General features: G+C 38.8%; 1 protein-coding gene across 1 annotated transcript in view; it reads left to right on the plus strand.

The window, feature by feature from the left end:
• Positions 1-4397: 4397 nt before the first annotated feature.
• The window catches only part of MGST1 (microsomal glutathione S-transferase 1), a 68674-nt gene continuing 53933 nt past the window's right edge, over positions 4398-19138 (plus strand). The window contains exon 1 of the mRNA XM_032159727.2: positions 4398-4416. The gene's annotated coding sequence lies outside the window, so the exon portion shown is untranslated. The remainder of the gene's footprint in view (positions 4417-19138) is intronic.

A 19138-nucleotide genomic window follows, 5' to 3' on the forward strand; every position in this document is an offset into this window, starting at 1 on the left:
CCTGCACATGCTAATATATATACCTCAATCTGACTACATAGACATCAGGTCCAAACAAATGATTTCAGGGGCCCAGGAGCGAATTACTGTATTGATCTATTAAACAGACCTAAAATGCTTATTTGGATTTGGAAGTCACTTGCAATCAATAGCGTTTTAGTGAAAGGCATTTCCTGTGAATGACTTAGTAGTAGGAGGCAAAGCCATGTTGCTTAATGACCTACAGGGACTGGTATTCCAAGAAGTTTCCACAAAGGCCTTCACTACTAGCAGCCTTTGGTATGAGGCTTGATGTCGGTTTTATTTTTGTTTTTACTTTTTATTTGAGACGGAGTTTCACTCTTGTTGCCCAGGCTGGAGTGCAAATGATGCAATCTCAGCTCACTGCAACCTCTGCCTCCCGGGTTCAAGCGATTCTCCTGCCTCAGCCTCTTGAGTAGCTGGGATTACAGGCACCGGCCACCATGTCTGGCTAATTTTTTGTATTTTTAGTAGAGATGGGGTTTCACCATGTTGGTCAGGCTGGTCTCGAACTCCTGACCTCAGGTGATCCACCCGTCTCGGCCTCCCAAAGTGCTGGGATTACAAGCGTGAGCCACCGCGCCCTGCCTGATGTCACTTTTCTCCATTAAAAATAATCCTCAAAGTTAGATTTGGAGAATAGGAAAAATTTTTTCCATTCTACCTCTTCACAGTTGCATAAGACATTCACTAGGGAGGGTTTTAACACAGAGGAAAGAAAGCTTGCTGGGATTTGAAGCCAGATGGGCTACAATTCAAGTACTGATTCTCGTGCTTCCTAGTTGTGAAACATTAAAAATGTTATTTGGCTTTTCTAAATCTCTGACTTCTCATTTATAAATTGAAAATAGTAATATAATACTCACATGATTATTGTGGGGATTCAATGTTGCAATGTACGTAGTATGTCTTGGCACTGGGTTGACAATAAAATTTAAATATTTTTCTCCCTTTCCCTTTTGCTAACAAAACTATTCTGCTATGTGAATTGATGAAGGTATGTTGGCAAATGTGGATGAACATCTGGGATGAATTTAACATGCATTTTACAGAGATAGGAAACCAAGGTACACTTTGTATTTAATTATTAATAAATTACCACTAATGATATTAAATAGAAAGTTCCATATAAGTTCAACATACCACTGGTACTGCTAATATTATCTGCTTAGTGATCAGCTATCAGTCACATCCACTTGATAGCCCCCTCTTGACCTATAAAGCTCTTTAAACATTTATTTTCCAATGTATCTGTCTATATAGCTGAATATTATTCGGGGCATCTCAATCTTGCCTGGTTTTGTCAATAGTGTGTAAATGTATTACACTAAAAAGTTATTTCAGACATTCTGGAGGCCTTTCTTTCCCTGTGGTTTACAATTAATTGATCAAGAATGTTAAGTTTTCAAAGCAAGCAAAGTGTGTGTGTATGTCGGGGTAAGGGGGATAGTGACAGAAGCATTATGCCATTTGACTGGATCCAGTCTTTCACATTTCTATATCCTCTGGGCTGAATAATGCTTAAGCATTATTCTTTAGTTTGTATTATTATGTATCCTACTTTGTTGCCCAAATAATAAAAGCAGTGGAGTCTTTGGATTTAGGATGTGAGTGTGCTATGTTGGATGGGCAGCAGTGTCCCAGCCTCATGCTTCCTGATGGGTTTCTGCCTAGTTCCAAGTCAAGGCTGCAGGAAGTCAGTTTGACCAAGGTCGTGTAGGAAACCCAGGAGAGGATAAAGTGCTTTGTGGATTGCAGTCTTGTGCAGATGATCTGTAAAAAAAAAAAAAAAAAAAAAAGGTGGTAGTGACAAGGACTTCTAGATTCTGATACAAGCTAAGTTATGATTCAGTGAGAAGAATCCAACCTTTTTTTGTCCTCTAATTTGTTTTTCAAAAAAAGGAAAAAAAAAGGATTTTTGTTGCCTTAGCATTTAAGTTGTACATTATATTTTAAGACATTTCTTCCTTTTTTTCTTTTTATGGAACAGCTCTCTGTGAGACAGATCAGTCTGTGAAAGGGGTTGAAGAAAAACAGTTTCTAAAGGCAGGTGTTTACGTTAACTTGTTTCTCTTTAGAACTAGACTCTTGTCCCATTAAAATCACTGCCAGAAAAGATAAATACCCCATGTTCTCACTCATATGTGCAAGCCAGAAAAGTTGATTTCATAGAAGTAGAGAGTAGAAAGGTGGCTTCTACTCTCATAGAAGTACAGAGTGGGAGGCTGGGAAGCCTCCTACTTTTATAAGAGAGTAGAAAACTGGGAGGGTTAAGGGGTCAGGGAATAGCCAGAGGTTCGTTAATGGATACAAAAGTACAAGTAGATAGGAGAAATAAGGGCTAATGTTCTACAGCACTATAGCGAGACTTATAGTTAACAACAATGGATTTTATATTTTCAAGTAATTAGGAGAGTGGTTTTTGAATGTTCCCAACACAAAGAAATGATAAATGTTCGAGTGATGGATATGCTAATTAATCTGATTTGATCATTAGACATTGTATACATACGTTGAAATATCACTCTGTACCCCATAAATATGTATAATTATGTGCAAATTAAAAATAAGTGCTAGACCAGTGTTAATTGGGCTATTTTTTACATAAATCTGCATTAATATCTGCAACAATTAGTGGTACCTCTGTCAACTATATTTAAGTCCAAGATTCAATGTGTTCAACATGGCTGAAAAGCACAAATATTTAAATCAATCAGTGCTTATTCATGCTTAGAGGAGACACACAAAGGAAGTATTCGGACACACACACAGGAAGATGCCATAGATACCTTCTTCACATTTATAACTAGAAACACGCCCACTCTCTTCCAACTCCTCCCTCTCTCCACCCAACCCCCGTAAAAAAAACAAAAAAAACAAGACACAAAACCAAAATCCTGACACAAATAACATCACACACACAGACGGGCGGGTCAGAAAGCCTTTGTCAAGAACTTAAGCCTCCGTGTATAGTTTTTAAAAAAGTTTTTTGCTGAGGTTTTAGAGATGCTTCACTCTAAAAAACAAGGTATAGAATTAAAAGTAGAGGTTGTGGGTGGGGTGTGGAGAGAGCTGAATTGCTCTTCACGGGCAAATGGTGGTAGGAGTTGGTTTTGAGAAGAGGGAGGAAAGGAGGAACAAAGGAGGTCTGAGTAGGGAAGGCAGACCTGATCCCGAATTGCTCCAGTAGCTGGCTATCTACTTTGATTCATTGGAGCAGATGATATTACATAAAGAGAGACTGTCAAACAAACAGAAAAAAGGACAAGACTTTGCAGAAAACAAACATTTAAGAGAAAGAAGACCTGCCAATGAAGGAGATTAAAAATAAGTTTTCCTTCTTCCAAGTCTGCTGTTTTCTTAATTTTCATAATCCAGACCTTTCCTCAGGGCATACCCATCTCCATCCTGGACTTTCACTAATACCTTTGCTCTGAGCTCTGGACCTTGGAGAAAAGTGGGAAGCAACCTATTTTCACCAACAGAACTGATAAGCAGCTGTATTCCATTCACCTAATGAACACTATACAGCAGGCAAATTGAGTGAGCTACATGTATTAACAAGGACAAGAATCTCAAAAACATAAGATTGAATGGAAAGAATTTGTAAAATGATAACATCTGGTATGATAACATGCTTTTCAAGGTTAAAACTAAAAAAAAATTCGATAATTGTCATAGAAAAATACAAATGAATGGGCATAGTAAATAGCAAATTCAGGATAGATGTTATCTTCAAGGAAAAAGTGAAGGGAACAAAACTGAGTAGATGTTTATAGATGAGGCTACATCTCTATCTGTGATCTTATTTTACTCTATTTTGTACAGGAATAGAAACCTTAACCTGAGTTTAACAGTGCATATGGCTGCCTAGCTAGAGACTAGGTTTTCCAGTCTCTCTTGCAGCTGCTTACGATCATATGACTAAATCCTTGCCAACTTAATGTGATTAGAAGTGATGTGTGTGACTTCCCACTCACTTTCTTAGAGGAAATTGCTTCTCTTTACCTCCTCTCATTCCCCTTCCCCACATGGTAAAATACCTACGAACTGCTGGTAATCCAGTCTCAATCCTCAATCCTGAAGGCACAGACAGTACCCTGGGGCACGGATCATGGTCCTTGGGCCAAAGGTCTCATTTCATATGATCTTTGAGCTAAGATTATGTTTTAAAATAATTTTGAAGAGTTGTGAAAAAAAGAAGAAGAATACATCACAGATACCATAAGTGGCCAGCAAAGCCCAACATATTTACTATTTTAAAATATTACAGATATTTGCCAACTCCTGTTATGGAGGATGTTGAAACAAGAGAGAAAGGACCTGAGTCCCTGAGACCTCCAAAAGCTGAGTTGCATATCTACTCTAGGTTCCCTGACTCCTATTTTTGTACTGGTACGTGTGTGAAATATACATTTCTATCTTATTTGAAGTACTGCAATTTTGGGGGGGATCTCTTTGTTATATCAGCTTAGATGATATATTAATATTAACTAATATAATTGAAGAGTATTATTCCTAGTACACTTTGGTATGTTTAATAGAATTTAAGAGTCCTTCATGGATCCAATCTGTTATAGTACATAATGTATACATTCATTAATTCATCAAATATTTATTGAGCACCTACTATGTGTCATCTACTAGGCTAGATGTTAGAGATATACTAGTGAGCAAAATTTGTATGGTAATGACCTTGAAGGAGCATGTTTTTGCTCCTAAAATCTCTGGATTTGATCTTGCCAATGAGTAGCCTCTATGTTTCTACTCTACACCTCGTTTCAGTTGAAGGAATACTGCAGAGAGGTAGTTATTTCAAATGACCCTCTACTAAAAGAGTCTGAACAAAGATTTCGAAGAGGACTTCTGGGAACTTTCACGGGTTTTGAAGTTTTACTACTCTGATTCTTTAAAAAGGTATTTGATTATTGTAAAATATATCATGCATACAAAAGTGTGTACAGCCCCATCTGTATAGTTTAAAGAATAATAATAAAATGAATACCCATGAGACCATCACATAGGATTGGAAATAAAATGCTAGGAGTGCCTTAGAAGTCCTCTGCAGCTCCATCTTTATCGAATTCTGCTCGTTCCTCACCTTCCCAAGCAATATATCTTTCCTTAGTAATATATCCCATTACATGCATATGTTGATGCGTGTAATCGTTTCATTCATTAACTTCCACTCCTATGTCTTATTTTATTACGTAAATACAACACAGTTTGTTTGTTGACCTGTTGATGGAAATTAGATCATTTCCTGTTTAGGCTATTAAGAACAACTTTGCCCAAGACATCTTCCCTCATAGAGTTTCCCTGTGGTATCCATTCAGAAATGAAATTGCTGAAACATGGGATATGCCTATGTCGAATTTTCCTTAGTCATGCCAAGATAAACTTTTTTTCAAGTGGCTGTAACAATTTATATTATCACCAGAAGTGTGATAGAGACCTTCACCTTGTTTTTGGTTGAGTTTTAGTTTTAAAATTTGTCATCGTTTTAATTTTTTTAATGTTATTTAAGTTCCAGGGTACATGTGCAGGTTGTACAGGTTTGTTTCATAGGTAAATATGTGTCTTGGTGGTTTGCTGTACCTATCAACTCATCACCTAGGTATTAAGCCCAGAATCCATTAGCTATTTTTCCTGATGCTCTCTCTCCCTGCACCACCCACCACCCTGACAGGCCCCACTGTCTGTTGTTCCTCTCTGTGTTTATGTGTTCTCATTGTTCAGCTCCCACTTATAAGTGAGAATATGTGGTGTTTGGTTTTCTGTTTCTGCATTAGTTTGCTGAGAATAATGGCTTCCAGTTCCACCCATGTCCCCGCAAAGGACATGATCTCATTCCTTTTTATGGCTGCATAGTATTCCATGGTGTATATGTACCACATTTGCTTTATCCAGTCTATCATTGATGGGCATTTGGGTTGATTCCATATCTTTGCTATTGTGAATAGTGCTGCAGTGAGCATATGTATGCATGTATCTTTATAGTAAAATAATTTATACTCCTTTGGGTATATACTCAGTAATGGGATTGCTGGGTCAAATGCTATTTCTGGTTCTAGGTCTTTGAGGAATCACCACACTGTCTTCCACAATGGTTGAACTAATTAACATTACCACCAACAGTGTAAAAGCGTTCCTGTTTCTCCACAGCCGTGCCAGAAATCATCATTTTAATGTTTATGAAAGTTAATTGTTTTTCTCTGTAGCTTCAATTTGTGTTTTTCTGATTTGCAATAAGTATAAGTATCCTTCCATAAATACAGGGCCATTTTTTTGCCTTTGCTATAAAATGTTCATTCACACTTTTACTTATTTTTCTATTGGGTTGTCTTACTTTATTGATTCTACATATAAATCCTATGTCAAAAAATATGTATAGCAAAATGTTTTCATACTGTGGCTTGTCTTTTTAACTCCTCATGTCTTGTGAGGAACACAAATTTTTAGTTTTAATGTAGTGATATACCATTTACTTTACTTACCATGTGCAAGTTTTACTATTGTTTAGGAAATTTTTCTGCATTTTGCAGTTGTAAAGATATCCTATATTTTATTTTATAATTTCTAGAGTTTTACCTTTTATATTTGCCTTAAATATACAACTAGTGGCCAGGTGCAATGACTCACGCTTATAATCCCAACACTTTGGAAGATGAGGTGGGAGGATCACTTGAGCCCAGGAGTTCAAGACCAACCTGGGCAACATAATAAGAGTTCCATCTCTGCAAAAAATTAAAAAATTAACCTGGCGCACACCTGTAGCCCCAGCTACTTGAGAGGCTGAGGTAGGAGGATCACTTGAGCCTGGGAAGTCAAGGCTGCAATGAACTATGATCACATCACTGTACTCCAGCCTGGGTGACAGAGCAAGACACTGTCTCAAAAAAAAAAAAAATATATATATATATAATATATATATATACTATATATATTACTATTATATAATATTACTATAGTAATATATATAGTATATATACAAAGAGTAATATATATTTATAAAGCTGGTAGCTGATTTTAGGGTATGATATGGGTTAAGAATCAAATTTATTTATTCCCTTATAGATAGCCATTTGTCCCAGGCCCGCTAATTGAATAAATGGTATTCTCCCCAGTGACTTTTAATTTCTGTTTCAAATTATTTGTGTGGGATTATTTTAGGATTCTTTATTCTTTTCCATTATTCTGCTTATCTACTCTCATGCAAATGCCACACTGTCCTAACTATTATAGATTTAATAAAAATGTTGAGTGTCAGGTAGGACAAATCTCCCACTCCTTGTTCTGCTGATTGATGATTACCTTGGATATTCTTTTTCCTTTGTTACTCTATCTTAACTTCAGAATCAGACGATTGTGCTGTTCTACTGTCTTTGTAGATTTGTAGATTTCATTGCCTTTATAGATGAATTGGAGGGAGAATTTTAGCTCCAGTTCTTTGTTTTTAAATTTACTTAAACATAATTCTTTTATATAATTTGACTTTAAATCTGACTTTAATTCTTTTCTGTTTTTATATGATTTAAGTCTGACTTTAATATTTTTCTGTGTTTACATGATTTGTAATTTTGGTTCAAATGTAAACAAAGAAAAGTAAAGAGGTAGGTAACCTGGAAGGAATTGTTTAAAAAAGAAGAAAAGGAGTTTTTGCTGTTGCTTAAACGATGTCTATATATTGTTGCTTAAAAGACAAATCCATACATTGAGAAAAAAATAACTTTAACTGGAAACAAGGAAAGTGTGAATCATAAAAGAGAGAGTGAGGATCAAAGCATATGCCTGACCTCCTTGAAGAGTGAGGTGAGGAAGAGGAGGCCAGGCTGGCTCCCGGCTGGCTCAGACTGGCTTAGGAACCTCTCAGCTGTATTCTGGAGCAATCCCTGAGGGAGAGAGCTGAGGATCTTGAGATAAATAGTGAGGGTGGGGTAGAATGAATTCATTATGTAAATAATAGTTGCAAGCCAGATGTTCATAGCTTGGGTAGCTTGGGTGTACCTTACTTGCCTGAGGCAGTTGTACAATGCATTTTGAGCTAGTTTTCATATCCTCAGGGGCCTTGCTATCAAATTCCAAAATTACTCCCTCTCCTTAGACAGCTTGCCTCACAACTGCTGAAAAAAGAAACCGTTAGGATGGTCTCATATTGAGGAAATTTTGGTAAAGTGTGTTACATGCAAACAGAAAGAGTGCAGGAATTAAGCAATCCAGATAATTACTGTCATGAATGTTGGATGGTGTGAAAAAGAGAAAAGATACTGCTTTTCAGTGTTTATACCAAAGTACATAAAATGAAAAAGGAATGCCACAGAGCTAATTTTTTTTTTTTAACCCAAGCAGGCTTTTAACTGCTCAGATCCCATAAAAATCAAAAGGACGAATGTGACTTAAACTTGCTTTACTGAAGCACATTTTCACAACCTGGTATTTAAATTGAGCTTTGGGGCACTCAAATAATCCCACAGGCATGTAAAATCTGATACGATATCTGCATCTAAGTATACTGCTCTGGGATTTAGAATCCCAATTGGCAACCTGGGAAAACCATATTACTTACACTTGCTCAAATAGTCTCTAATTAGTTCTTCTGACCTTCTTGTATACTAATAAATGGCCCATTACAGAACATTAAAACTGAATCCTTTCTATTAAAAAAATGATTTCCTTGCAAGTGAACATGCTCTAGGTTTAATGTACAATGTTAGTTAACATTAGGTTGTTCTAATGTACAGTGAATGCTTTCCAGTAGGAAGTGATTGTAGCACTAATTAGGCTTTCTGTTTCAGTCAATTAGCTGAGAGGGGGGTGAGTCTTCCTACTGTGATCTAGATATTGCTTATATTCTTGGTTTGTTTTTGGTCTGTTACTTTGTGATCAAAAGAGCTGAAAACACTAATGTGAAATTGCATAATGAGCCTTGGAAAATTATGAGTCTGAAGAGACATTTGGATCACCTCATCAGATCAATTTTCAAGTTTTATTTGGTTGGTGGCATGAACAGGCTCATTTGATAGAACTTTTGGATTCTGGCTGCACCCTCGTTCCATCCAAAGCTGTGTGGCTCCCTTAGTACATTGTCACACATAGTAGGGGTCCAGGAGTTATGTTTTAGATTAATATTGTTAAATACTCTGGGTGACCAGTGATGAAAATTTCTGAAACATTTTCCTAAGAAGTCAATAAACACACATTTATTGAGCACCCATATGTGGCCAGGATTGTGCATGAGCAGCTCTAAGGAAATGCAAAAGAAGCATTAAATCTGTTGGTAGGAAACAATACAGGGAAAATATTAAATATTTATTTGAAATTCCTATATTTACTCCTACCGACCTCAGGAGGAAGTGTTCTTTGCTTCTTAGCTAGTAATAGTTTTGGAGAGGAATATTGGATAAACTGAGAGTGGCCAAGTTACTTAAGAACAGGGAAAGCTGTTTGTAAGTTTCCAGTGGAAGCGTAGGATGCTGAGAATGAAGTTTTTGGTGTTGCAAAAAAAAAATAATAATTAACACAGGAACAAATGATTTCTCAGCAAGGCAGGCTTTCCTTTCTGCAGAAAGGGTGCTACTCAATAGCTGTCCAGCCACGAGAGCACACCGAACAAAGGAGACAGAGTTATTTATAATCTGACATGTCTGCCCTACTGTTGTGTCCAATTTCCATTGGCGGGAATAGGACCTCCCATTTTACACATTACCTGATTGGCTATTAGTTTAAAACTTTTTAAATTGGGTAACAGTAACAGAAGAAAGAAAGAAAAGTAAGTTGCCCAGGGATAGTTAAGGAAGCACCTCCAAATAAGGAATGGCATGCACTATGGGCTGTGGCTTGTCTAGTTCTGTCCAGGCATGCTGGAGCAAGCTAGGACAGCTGATTTGGAATATATATATACTAATAGTGGATAGCAATCTTATAGTAAGAAATTGTGACTTTTTGTAATCTTTGAAGAAGAACTTTCCCATTTCTCACAAGGGGGCTAGAAGTGGCCAGAGAATGGAGTGAGAAAAGCAAAAATGGTGATGAACTTTGCATGAGAAGGCAGAGCATGGAGCAGAAAAGACAGAGAGAAGTTGCTCTAAGGAGTGGATCTTAGAGTACTCCTACAGAGTCAAAGAGAAATATTTAGTGAATTTTAAATAAATTCCTACCTGGTAATATGTGAGGTAAACAACTTCCTTGTCTTTCCAGGAAGCTCTCAGTAAAAATATCTCTTTATGAAGTTTTTGGAGTCTGATTTGTTGAGAGGTTTGGACATAGGACTTAGACTGGTCTTAAGAACTGGTTACATTCAAATTATAGTAATATTGAAAGAAACATAACAGGATATACTCAAGTACTCATTTATCTAGCATAAACTATAAATACAGGAGTTGTTTTTGCCACCAAAGTTGGACACATGATTTGAAAAATGTGATTTACCTGTACTTATTTAGTTGATTGGTAATTAAAATTTCTGAAATATTTATCTACTCAACCAATAAACATATCCGTTGAGCACTTATATGTGTCCAGAATGAACTGTGCATAACAAGCCCTAAGGAAATTTAAAAAGATGTGCTAAATGTGGCTCCTTGAAACAACATAATACAGATTATTTTAGGTAATTATAAACTGTCTTAGATTGGGGCTATCTCAGAAAACCCAGACCATAGGCTCACTAACTACATGCTATCAGGAGGTTAAGCAGGAGATCAGAGAAGATTTTAATAAAGCAACCACGGCCAGGCGCGGTGGCTCAAGCCTGTAATCCCAGCATTTTGGGAGGCCGAGGCGGGTGGATCACGAGGTCAGGAGATCGAGACCATGGTGAAACCCCGTCTCTACTAAAAATACAAAAAATTAGCTGGGTGCAGTGGTGGGCACCTGTAGTCCCAGCTACTCGGGAGGCTGAGGCAGGAGAATGGTGTGAACCCGGGAGGCGGAGCTTGCAGTGAGCCGAGATTGTGCCACTGCACTCCAGCCTGGGTGACAGAGCGAGACTCCATCTCAAAAAATAAAAAAATAAATAAATTAATTAATTAATAAAGCAACCACTTTTTTTTTTTCTGAGTTTCTATGGTGGGAATTTTACTGAATTAATATTTATTGAGCACCTAGTAGGTGCCAGGTGCCATGCTAGGCCCCAGCACATAGATAAGGCATTAAGCATGCCCTTCAGAAAAGCGTGGTCAAAGGAGGAAAGAGAGAGCAAGACATACAAACAAATATTATGGTAAATGAAATAGAAGTCATGATAGCTGTTACTGCAAGTTTAGCCTGACTGACACCATGACCTTGTTGAGCTTAGGCTTTGGCCATCCAGGTGCAGAGGTAGGAATCCTGATGATTAGGCAGGGATAGCAAGTGAGGTCAAAGGAATTGGTGAAGGATGTTGAATAAATAGAAATGTACAAGGGACAGGAAGTAACTGCAGGAAAGAGATCTTCATTCAATGGCATGAAGTCTAGTAGAGGTTTGGGACTTAGTTGGTACCCAGCATTGCAAGAGTTTCCCAACTGCACTTCTTATTTTCAGTCCAGGCTCATAATTAGCAAGTGAATCTTCTTTAAAATATGGCACATACATGCTGTCCTCTCAAAGGTCTCACAGTTGTTTAAGAGCATAATTGCCGACTTTTTCTGACATTCAAGATCATCTACAATTTAGCCCCAACATACAATTTTGACCTACAAGAACAGCATTTTTATATATTACAACCACATAAATTTATCTCTCTTTACTCCTCCACAAATATGCTCAACTTTAGTCACACTTGACTTCTTTATTGTCTCTGTGTCTTTTTAAAAAATTCCTAATTGCTAAAAACCCTTTTCTAATACTGTTCTTTCATGAAGTTCCTCCAGGTCCCCCTTGACTCCCACCCACAATAAGTGATTTCTTTCTCAGCTGAATATACATTGTAATTGGTTTCTCTCTATGGTGTATTCTGTCTTACATTATTATTATTTACTTATATCTATGTTTTTTAACCTCTGATTATGAGATTCTTATTGTAATCAACTTTTGATCTTTCCTCTCCTCATACTCATAGCAACTAATATAATGTAAGACTATCAATTACAGTTAAAATAAACAAAATTGAGTGTTTGATGGAGTTGATAGTGAGAGACTTGAAGATCCAAAGCAGAAATGCAGGAGAGATACTGAGTTGTGATCCACTGGAGGGCTGATTGAAGAATCTCTCTTTCTCCTCTCCTCTTTTCCCCATGCTCTCTACTCAGAGAGAGAGACAGAGAGAGAGAGAGAGTGTGTGAGTGTGTGTGTGTGTGTGTGTGTGTGGTGGGGTCTTCTTAATATGTAAATGGAGACTAGGAAATCTAAAAGTATTAGTAGCTGTGAGTAGGCAAAACCACTATAACCTTATTTATTGTGTAATGAGATGGACAGCTTCATTTAAACACTGTGAATAATAAAAAATGATTTTTTGGGGGATTTCAATATACAGGTTTTCAACAGTTTTAATTAATGGATATAAAGTATTTTCAATGCCAGCACTTTCTGAGAAATCCTAAAGACTTTTGTCTCCTACTTGCATGAGAATTTTTTTAACAAAAAACTACTATTTTTTAAAAAAGAAAATTATTTTGGGGTAGAGTAGAGCATCTGTGAATATAGGTAGAAAACTTGAATTCAGTACTTGAATAACGAAAGATAAGAAAAAGGAAAAAGTAGAAAGGAAGATGAGCATAAAATAAAACAGCATACTCACTCAAATCAATGGTGAGAATCTGCATTTGCTAATGTATTTCCAGCTATAGCTAGTTTACTACTCAAGGTGCTTTCCTCATGCCTGTAGAAAGTAGTATCTTTTTGTATGTGGAAAATGAGGTTGAGAAAGATCGTGTAATCTACTCTCATTTTCTTTCTTGCTATAGCTTTTGCTCTCTCCCCTGAAGCACTCATTACTCTATATTCTTCCTATAGTCTATACTTCTGCTCTCTTGTTCTATTCTATACTTTTGGCTAATGTTTCTTCCCTAGATCCTGCTCTAAACAGCAAGTTGTCCAAATGAAGATATTCTTATCTAATATTTACACAAATTTCATTTGTTCTGATCCCTTCTCCCTCCGCTATTCTGACACAGGCGTCCAAGGGAGAGAATACAGTCGTGGGTTCTTAGTTTCTGTTTCTGGTTGGGCCGGTAAAGCCCCTTTCTCATCCTTCTTTTCTACTTATCACTAGAGACGGAAACTAAAAACCATGGCTTCAGGCTGCTAAAAGCCTAAAACAAAACAAAACAGAACAATAACAACAACCAAATAAGGTGGGTTGGACAAGCTTCATACAACATTGCTATTGATCTTCATTTAATCTATGGTTTTTAAATCAGTATTATTATTCCTGTTTATCTGATTAGAGGAAAGAGGCACAGAAAATTTGTGAGATTTTCCCCAAGTTACATTCTGCTATGGGTTGAATTGTGTTCCCCCTCCCACTTCCCCACTCCCTACCCCCACCTTTTTAAACTGATATATTAAAGTCCTAACCCACAATACTTCAGAATGGGATCTTATTTGGAAACACATGTTGGATGTAATTAGTTAAGATGAGGTCATATTAGAGGAAAATAGTCTCCTAATGCAATATGACTAGTGTCCTTATAAAAAGGGGAAATTTGGAGACAAACACACCACAGGAAAAACGCCATGTGAAGATGAAGGCAGTGATCAGGGTGATGCTTCTACATACCAAGGGACATCAAAGCTTCAGAAAACCACGAGAAGCCAGGGAAGAGGCATGGGGCAGATCCTTCCTTACAGCCTCGGAAGGAACCAACACTGATGATATCTTTATCTTGGACTTCTAGCCTCGAGAACTTGAGACAATTAATTTGATCTAACCTCCAGAACTGTGAGACAATTAATTTCTGCTGTTTAACCCACCCCATTTATGGCACTTTGTGATGGCACCCTTGGCAAACTAATACAGATTCCAATCCAGAACACTCAAGTCCTGTGCTCTTTCCACTACATCATGGCTGCATCTTCTGAATGAATATTTCTTGGACTTGGGCCTTAAGGCCTAAGTCCTTAATGCAAAGTTAGTGGGAACTACAGACGTGAAAAGGATTTTTTTCTGCCATGGTGTCCTAGAAAGTTTTATTGAGAAGACATCATTTGCTAGAGGCCTTAATCAATAAGTTGGAGTTTACCAGATATAGGCAGATTGGTTAAGGTGAGGGATTCTAAGTAGAAGAAATACCATATCTTGCATCCAAAGATAAGAAAGGAGGGACATAGTCGATTAAATAATGATTTGGGAGCAGTAGATAGATTAAGAAAAAGTCCTGAGTAGGCAGTAAAGAATGTAGAGGTTTTGATATTTTAGAAATATTTGTAGAGGATTGATATTTTTAGAAAAAAACAGTTCTTACCACAAGGATAGACTTGAAGGGAAGCCACAGGAAGCTGTTGTAATTGTTATGATTCTAGACCCAACTTATGCATCAGCCTAGATCAACTTAGTTCCACCAATACCCCAACCCAGACCTCACTTATTTGCCTCTCTTACTGGGCAGAGAGGCCCTAACAACATCCTTCACCAGGCCCATGAATCCTCTGTCACAGCCAGAGTCATCTCATCTCTTATTGTACCAAACTTCTTAGCACATGGTATGGTTTGGCTCTGTGCTGCCACCCAAATATCATCTTGTAGCTCCCATAATTGCCACGTGTTGTGGGAGGGCCCAGGTGGGAGATAACTGAATCATGGGGGTAGGTCTTTCCTGTGCTGTTCTTGTGATAGTGAATGTGTCTCATGAGATCTGATGGTTTTAAAAATGGGAGTTCCTCTGAGCAAGCTCTCTTTGCCTGCTGTCATCCACATAAGAAGTAACTTGCTTCTCCTTGCCTTCCACCATGATTGTGAGGCTTCCCCAGCCGTGTGGAACTGTAAGTCCAGTTAAACCCCTTTCTTTTGTAAATTTCTCAGTCTTGGGTGTGTCCTTATTAGCAGCATGAAAATGGACTAATACAATAAATTGGTACCAGTAGAGTGGGGTGCTGCTGAAAAGATACCTGAAAATGTGGAAGCAACTTTGGAACTGGGTAACAGGAAGAGGTTGAAACAGTTTGGAGGGCTTGGAAGAAGAGAGGAAAATGTGGGAGAGTTTGGAACTTCCTAGAGACTTGTTGAATGGCTTTGACCAAAATGCTGATAGCGATATGGACAATAAAGTCCAGGCTGAGGTGGTCTCAGATGGAAATGATGAACTTTTTGGGAACTGGAACAAAGGTGACTCTGTTATATTTTAGCAAAGAGACTGGTGACATTTTTCACCCACCCTAGAGATTTGTGAAACTTTGAACTTCAGAGAGATGATTTAGGGTATCTGGCAGAAGAAATTTCTAAGCAGCAAAACATTCAAGATGTGACTTGGGTGCTGCTAAAGGCATTCTTTTTAAAAGGGAAACAGAACATAAAAGTTTAGAAACCTTGACAATGCAATAGAAAGGAAAATCCCATTTTCTGAGGAGAAATTCAAGCCAGCTGTAGAAATTTGTGTAACTAATGAGGAGCCAAATGTTAATCACCAAGACAATGGAGAAAATGTCTCCAGGGCATGTCAGAGACCTTTGTGACAGCCTCTCCCATCACAGGCCCAGAAGTTTTGGAGGAAAAAATGGTTTTGTGGCCTGGGTCCAGGGTCCTTCTGCTGTGCGCAGTCTAGGGTCTTGGTGTCCTGCATCCCAGCCACTCCAGCTGTGACTAAAAGAGGCCATGTTATAGCTTCAGCTGTTGCTTCAGAGGGTGGAAGCTCCAAGCTTTGGCAGCTTAAGCCTGTGGGTGCACAGAAGTCAAGAATTGAGGTTTGGGAACCTCCACCTAGATTTCAGAGGATGTATGGAAATGCCTGGATGTCCAGGAATAAGTTCGCTGAAGGGCTGGGGCCCTCACGGAGAACCTTTGCTAGGGCAGTGCAGAAGAGAAATGTGGGGTCAGAACCCCCATACAGAGTCCCTACTGGGGCACTGCCTGGTGGAGCTGAGAGAAGAGGGTCACTAAACTCCAGACCCCAGAATGGTAGATCCACTGACAGCTTGCACCAAGTGCCTGGAAAAGCCACAGACACTCAACACCAGCCAGTGAAGGCAACCAAGAGTGGTGCTATACCCTGCAGAGCCACAGGGATGGAGTTGCCCAGGGCTGCGGGAGCCCACCTCTTGCATCAATGTGACCTGGATGTGAGACATGGAGTCAGAGGAGACCATTTTGGAGTTTTAATATTTGACTGCTCTGCTGGATTTCAGACTTACATGGGGCCTGTAACCCCTTTGTTTTGGCCAATTTTTCCCATTTGGAACAGCTGTGTTTACCCAATACCTGTACTCCATTGTCTCTAGGAAGTAACTAGCCTGCTTTTGATTTTACAGGCTTATAGGTGGAAGGGACTTGCTTTGTCTCAGATGAGACTTTCAACTGTGGACTTTTGAGTTAATGCTGAAATGAGTTGAGACTTTGGGGGACTGTTGGGATGGCATGATTGGTTTTGAAATGTGAGGACATGAGATTTGAGAGGGGCTGGGGTGGAATGATATGGTTTGGCTCTGTGTCCCCCACTTAAATCTCATCTTGTAGCTCCCATAATTCCCACGTGTTGTGGGAGGGCCCAGGTGGGAGATAATTGAATCATGGGGATGGGTCTTTCCTGTGCTGTTCTTGTGATAGTGAATGTGTCTCATGAGATCTGACGGTTTTAAAAACGGGAGTTTCTCTGCACAAGCTCTCTCTTTGCCTGCTGCCATCCACATAAGATGTGACTTGCTCTTCCTTGCCTTCAGCCATGATTGTGAGGCCTCCCCAGCCATGTGGAACTGTAAATACAATAAACCTCTTTCTTTTGTAAATTGTCCAGTCTTGAGTATATCTTTATCAGCAGCAGTAAAATGGACTAATACAGCACGTATCATAGTGAGAACCAAGTGTGCATGGAGACTGGCTTTCCCAGCAGTCTCAGAGGGGCCAGGTAACATAACTAGAAGTAGAGAGGAGTTAACACCAATGGGATTGTAGCCAGTTGAAGACAGGAGACAGAAAGGAGCACAACAGATGAACAGCTTCCTCTATTTGACAAGTTCTGAGCAGAGACTGTTTAGTCCTGACAATCAGCTGTGGGTTTTTGTTTGTTTGTTTTTGTTAGATATTGTAACAAGCTCACCCTATCTTTGCTTTGTTTCATATCCTACTTCACTTTTATTTTCCTTCATTCCTCCTCTCCGAGGACTATCCTTCCTCACCCCCATAAAACAAAATGAAACACTAACATGTATGTTTTGCCTCAGTCTCTGGGATAGGCTAAGACAACTGTATGAGGAGTGATTCTAGCAATCAGACTCTCAAATAGTATTTTGAAGTTGAATTGACCACTGATTTCAAAGCATTAGGATCCCTAGCATGCAATAATATCACAGTTGTTAAGTTTACTTTTGCATGTTTGTGGATATGTCTATGGCCTTGATGGTGGTGATGGTTTCATGGGTGTATGCTTGTCCCCAAACTCATTGAATTAGTACACAATAAATATGCATGTCAATACCTCAATAAAATGGCTTTAAAAGCTTACTCTTATAGTTAATTGGGAAAAGGCTTAGGGCCCCTACTTGCCAAGTTAAAGCATATTGTTAAAGCCACAGGCGGGTTTAAAGGAGATTTTTATCTCATATAGCCATATGGCTGACTGTGCTAGAAATCAGGCCTAGGATCTCATTACAAAGTAGAGCTGCAAAGAAGACTAAATGCAGAGCCATTCCAGGTGTCATATGTCAACACTGAATGCCTGATAGGGAAAAAGTAGGACCCTTGACATTTGAGTAGAAAAGTCTAAGAATAGAAAGCCCTGAAGTTCCTCTGAGTGCTCCTGGGTAGCAGAAGAAGCCCCTTCTCCCTTTGTTAGAGGAGAACAGCCTCCATTTACCTGATGTCTCAGTCTGTTCAGGCTGTGATAACAAAATACTATAGACTGGATGGCTTATAGACACTAGAAATTTATTTTTCACAGTTCTGGGGAGGCTGGGCAATCCAAGGTCAGGGCAAAACCATAGTTGGGGGTCTGGTGAGGGCCCTCTTTCTGGTTCAAAAATGGTGGTATCTAGTTGTGTCCTCACAAGACAGAAGAGAGAAGACAGTCTTTGGGGCCTCTATTATTATGGCACTAATCCCACTTATCAAGGTTCTAACCTCATGACCTAGTAACCTCCCAGAAGCCCTGCTTCCAAAATCACATTGGTGATTAGATTTCAACATACAAATATGGAGGGGAGACAAATATTCAGACCATAGCACCTGAACACCACTCAATAGCCTCAGCTTAGAAGTTGCCATGCGAGATGATGCCTGCTCTTCTCAAGATGTGCCACCAACACCATTCAATGCCTATAGCCCAATATCAGGATAGAGTCTTAACACAGACTCAGTGGGGAGTCAAAATCCCTATTTGAGATAGGCAAAGCCTACAACAGAAAGAAATTATAGAATTTGCTATTATATGCCAACAGGAATTGGGAGAATATATATGAGAGTGATTTTATGTGTTAGGGTCCTTAAAATTGGAAGACAGAATCAGAAGAGAGATGCCAATGTGAAGACTCAGCTCAACCTTGATAGATAAAGAAGGGGATCATGCGTCAAAGAATGTGGGAAGCCTTTAGAAGCCAGAAACCGCAAGGAAACAGATTCTTCCTGTAGAGAAATGCAGAAAGGAATGTATCCTATTGACTTGATCCTAGACCAGTGAAATCCATATTGGACTTCTGATCTATAGAACTGTGAGATAATTAATTTGTGTTGTTTTAAGCCAGTGAATTGTGATAATTTGTCATAGCTTTAATAGAAAACAAATATAGTGAGTTTGTTTTTTCTGCCTGCAGTGCAAATCCCAGCCTTACATTCCAAGCCTTTACAGAAAGCCTTATCCATTGACATGGTATGCCACACAACATTGCTTTAGGCCCAGAGATCCATTTTTTGGCAAAGGAGGTGCACCACTGGGCTCATTCACATGAAACTGATGTGTGTTCCTCATAACTTGTATATAGACAGCTTGATAACATGTGGAATAGGCTCAGTTAAGGCACCAGCTCAGGGGCAACTTTTAAGAGGTTGGTGCAA

The sequence above is a fragment of the Hylobates moloch genome, unplaced genomic scaffold, assembly GCF_009828535.3.
Source record: "Hylobates moloch isolate HMO894 unplaced genomic scaffold, HMol_V3 SCAFFOLD_8, whole genome shotgun sequence".
NCBI lineage: Eukaryota > Metazoa > Chordata > Mammalia > Primates > Hylobatidae > Hylobates > Hylobates moloch.